Source organism: Microtus ochrogaster, linkage group LG8 (genome assembly GCF_000317375.1).
Source record: "Microtus ochrogaster isolate Prairie Vole_2 linkage group LG8, MicOch1.0, whole genome shotgun sequence".
In the NCBI taxonomy this organism is placed as follows: Eukaryota; Metazoa; Chordata; class Mammalia; order Rodentia; family Cricetidae; genus Microtus; species Microtus ochrogaster.
Window position 1 is genome coordinate 6,337,433 of NC_022033.1, and position 4,973 is coordinate 6,342,405.

The window sequence follows — 4,973 nt, forward strand, 5'->3', positions numbered from 1 at the left end:
TTGAAAAGCAACAACAATAAAAAAGACTCTAAAGGGTGTGTGTGTGTGTGTGTGTGTGTGTATGTGTAGAGGAAGAGGAGAGAGAGAAAAGAAGAAGAAGAAGAAGAAGAAGAAGAAGAAGAAGAAGAAGAAGAAGAAGAAGAAGAAGAAGAAGAAGAAGAAGAAAAAGAAGAAGAGAAAAGAAAAATCAAACCCTGGTTCTGTCTCTGGTCTTAGGCTGATTGGCCCAGGACCAAACTCATCAACAGTTTAATTGCATCCCCCCACCCCCCACTTTTCCAAGCCCTTCCTTGCCTATTTTGTGCGAATGGTTGGCTTTGTGGGTCACAAGTGACTGTGGGAGCCACCTACAGTTCACTCAGGGACTTTCCTGTGTGTGCCACTTCAGAAATGTCCCCTTTCTTGGGAAAGTGTTAAGTTAGATGCAGTCAATTAAGGAACAAGCCAAGAACTGTGGTTTCCAAAGGCTCGCGGGGATGGGAAGTAATTCCAAGTGAGTATCGCAGAAAATCTGTCCCTTTACACTTGAAATACCAACGTGGCCGTTCTCAGAATGGAAATCTGTTCTGCATGTGGTTTTGTGTGTGTTTCAAGCCAGGCTTCCACATTAAATAAAGGAAGCTGGAATGAAAAGTAAAACAAAAACTCAGAAGAGTGGTTTCCTGGGTGAAGCTGCAGGAGGAAGACATGCGGGCTTCTGGGAGCTGTTTTGGTTTCGCTAGTGTGCATACAGGTAACTGAGCTGCACCTCCAGGACCTGAAGGTGACAAAGGGACAAAAACTCAGCGGAAAGAGTCGCTTTGGGGTCAGCGCAATGGCTCCGTGGGTAAAGGTGCTTGCTGTCAAATTTGATGACCTGAGTTCGATTTCTAGGATTCCCTGGATGAAGCAAAGAACCAACTTCCACAAATTGTCCTCTGACCTCCACAAACATAAATAAATATAATAAAAAAGAACTTTCCTATATAACTGACGAAATATGTTTAAAAAATAATTTCAGCCAGGCTTACATGAAGAGGGCCACACGGAGAGCAGAGATGCTGAGGATTAAGGTCAGGTGGACAGATGGACACAGACTGACTTGAAAACATCAGTTTCTGCCCTGGGCTCATATATGGCTCATCGGTATGGGCCATTTGACCTCGCTTGGAATCCTCTTGTGTAGGATGGAGGACCATTCTAATCCAAAGGCCCTCAGAGGCTTCGGATACACTGACTCTGGCACATAGACGAAAGGCTCACGACAACTTGAGAGGCACGCTGTGCTGTGCTCTAGCCATCTTGGTGTCTAACGCCGGGCCACTCTGAATCCTGGAGCTGGCACTGGTACAAAGGAGCCATGAAAGGCTTTGCTCCAGCTGTGGCTTGAGTCTGCAGACTGCAGTGGACACAGCTCAAAGGGCCCGGGTTTCCCTAATCCTACCTGTGACTGTCCTTGGTTGGAAGATGTTTTCTGGGCAGCCTCAGACTCAGGGATAAATGGCAGATGCCTGAGCCCCAAAGACATCCATGCCTGCTTCCCTGTGAACCACACTATTCTTGGAGTGCCTGGCTCTTCCTTTTGGGGATAGAGGAAATTATATAGAATCTCCTAAGGGTACCGTTAGGGGCTCACCTTAGACGTCATCAGTCTGATGTTTCCCTAACACAGGGACAAGGGACAGAGGGTGCTGGAAACCTCCTACTGTTCAGGATTGATAGTAGCTGCCTTTGAAGTCAAAGGAGCCAGGACACCAGCCCCTTCAGAGGAGGAGAGGGAAGAGGAGGAAGAAAAGGAGGGAGAAGAGAAGGAGGAGGAAAGCGGGAAGAGAAAGAAAAGGAGGAGGAGGAAGCCAGAATATAGTTAGGACAAAGAGGGAACCTAAAGGAGAGAAGGCAGGGACATTCCTTGGGTATTTTCTGTGGTCCCTGGAGAACTTGCTCAGGGACAGAGGACCCGAGTTCCCCTTCATTCACTGTGGTTTCTCTTGGTCACCACAGGGGCCCTCCCGGAAGGATGTACACTGCCGACAGGCCTCAAGGACAGAGCTTCCTTGCACACAGCACCCATCCTCTGAGTTAAGTTGCAATGTGAACTTCGCGTTCCCTCACACTGTGTCAGTTTCCAGGGGGACAGTGGAGCCTGGACCTGTGCTGGGAACTGGGGAGGCTCGTCATCAGTGGGCATCAGTGGGCGTCAGTGGGTATCAGTGAGCATCAGTGGGCAACAGTGGGCATCTGTGGGCATCAGTGGGCAACAGCAGGCAACAGTGGGCATCAGTGGGTGTCAGTGAGCATCAGTGGGTGTCAGTGGGCATCAGTGGGTGTCAGTGGGCATCAGTGGGCATCAGTGGGGTGTCAGTGGGCATCAGCAGGCATCAGTGGGCATCACATATGCTATCCTTTTGAGGAGAGTCAGACAGACCTTTACCTTTTTTTTTTTTTTAACATTTTAGTAGTTTTGGAAGGAAATTCAAATTCAAACTGGCCGGCATGACTTCTTTTCCACATTTTAATGACTTACATCAGTGCACACACACACATGGGTGTCATCGTGCACTTGTGGAGGTCAGGGAGCAATGTGCCAAGTCTTTCCCTCATGTGGGTTCTGGACACCAAACTCAGGTCACCAGGTTTCTTTTTTGGTAGGAGCCTTTACCTGATAGACCGTGTCTGTGCCCCTTATGACTTATTCTTAAAGAGACAGGCAGAGCCCCTCCTGAGTCAGCCATCCAGACAGCAGCGCAGCGGGTGCTGGGTAGAGACTGGGGAAGAGAGTCAGGGCCTGCCTGAGGCTCACACTGTATCTATCCCCTTGCTGTCTGCAGCCAGTGGCAGGAGGCTCTCACTGTATCCCCTTGCTGTCTGCAGCCAGTGGTAGGCGGCTCACACTGTATCTATCCCCTTGCTGTCTGCAGCCAGCCCTGCGTCTGTCTGTGTGCGACAGCTGTTTGTGCTGCCCGGCAGCTTAGGGAGTTGAGGAATCTGAAGTATTCAAATTTTGAAAGGATTAGTGTCCTGTTCCAGGCACTGCTGGAAGCTGGAGAGGAGGGAGCTGAGGTGTGAGCAAGTTCTGGGGTCCTGCCCCACCCCCACGTCAGAGGCAGCGGTCTTTTCTCTGCTCACTTCTCTAAGACAACTGTTGGCCACGTGGTCAAGGGCAGTGTGTCATGGGGTGGACCGCCAAGTGTCAGATGTTAGAGGATGCCTATGGTCCTCGAACCCCGAGGCCAGTGAGCTTCTGTTTGTCTGTTGTTTGTGAGACAGGGCTTCAGGTAGCAAAAGCTGGTCTCAAACTCACTCTATAGCTGAGATTGGCCCTGAACTCCTGGTCCTCTTGCCTCCATCTTCGGAGTGCTGGGGTACAGTGGTGCTCCACTGGGCCTGGTTTGTGCAGTGTTTGGGCTAGACCCAGGGCTTCAAGAATGCTAGGTAAGCACCACACCAACCGAGCTTCAGCCCCAGGCCAGGGTTGTGGGGCTAACACCACGTCATCGTTCTTCTGTTTCCTTTTAATTCCTCTCCTTACTTAAGACCCCAATGTTGTGACCACAGTTACCAAGCTCCTTCCACCGCTTGCAGAATTCACAGGTGCCACATGTGTCCCACGGACACCCATCAGTTCCTGATCTGTTTGCTCATGAAATATTGATTGCAGACTTGCCTCATGCTAGGTGCTGGGAAACATGGGACAGAATAAAACAAAGGTCCCTGCTCATTACCTTGTTTAGCTTTCTCCTTCTTCAATTCTGCTTCCTGAGGAGAACTACCTGTGTGGGTTCTAGGTCTTTCCAACCTATATGCACGCACACCATGCACGCGCGCGCGCACACACACACACACACACACACACTTGTATACAATAACACATACACATGTATACTTGCATATATGAACACATATACACTACACATCACACACATGTGTACCTGCATACACACGCGATACACTCACACACCTGTATACAATAGCACATATATATGTATACCTGCATGCATGAACACATATACACTATACATAGACATTCATGTGCACCTGCATACACATACACACACATAAAACACACATACCAGTATACAATAACACACACGTATACCTGTATGCATGAACACATATACACTACACATACACACATGTGCAGCTGCATACACATACACACACCTGTATACAATAACACATACACACATATACCTGCATGCATGAACACATACACACTACACATACACACATGTGCACCTGCATACAATAACACATACACATGTATACTTGCATGCATGAACACATTCACACTACACATATACACACACGTGCACCTGCGTACACATATACACACAATACATACACACACCTGTATACAATAACATAAACATGTATCCCTGTGTGCACAAACACATGCACACTATACAGTACACACATGTGCACCTGCATACACACACACACACATGATACACACACAGACATACAGAATTTTTGGGTTTTTTGTTTCTTTGTTATCTTGTCTAGTCTTCGGCTAAAGGATTCTGCTTTCCTTTTTAGAACAATTGCATAGAAACAATCCATTTTTTATTTCTATGTAGTTGTTTGCCACTGTGGCAGGGACAAAACACGGTTTTCTTGGGCAGGGGATAGGGATGGGGTATGAATGAATCAGTAGATAGCTACACTTGCCACCAAGCCTGTGGACCTGAGTTTGAGCCCTGGGACCTGCACACGGAGGAAGGGGGAGGACCAGCTCCTGAAAGTGTCCCGTGGTTTGCAGACATGGGCCGTGGCCCAGGCATGCTCTGCTCCCAAATAAATGAGTGAGAGTGGGAAAAAACTTCTAATAATGTTGTAACTGACCTCCTCCATGCAAACACTTGGGGACCTCTGGGTTTTCCCTAGCACCAGAGTGACCACACCCGCTCCCCATCTCCTGGCAACAGAGGGACCACACACCCCTTCATGATCTCCCAGAATCAATGTGACCACACCCCCTCCCCATCTCCTGGCAC

The 4,973-nt window shown here is 48.6% G+C and overlaps 1 protein-coding gene across 1 annotated transcript in view; it reads right to left on the reverse strand.

Annotated features, from left to right (window-relative positions):
* Window positions 1–4,973, reverse strand: part of Cass4 (Cas scaffold protein family member 4) — a 21,296-nt gene that overhangs the window by 12,261 nt on the left and 4,062 nt on the right. The gene's annotated exons all lie outside the window — the stretch shown is intronic.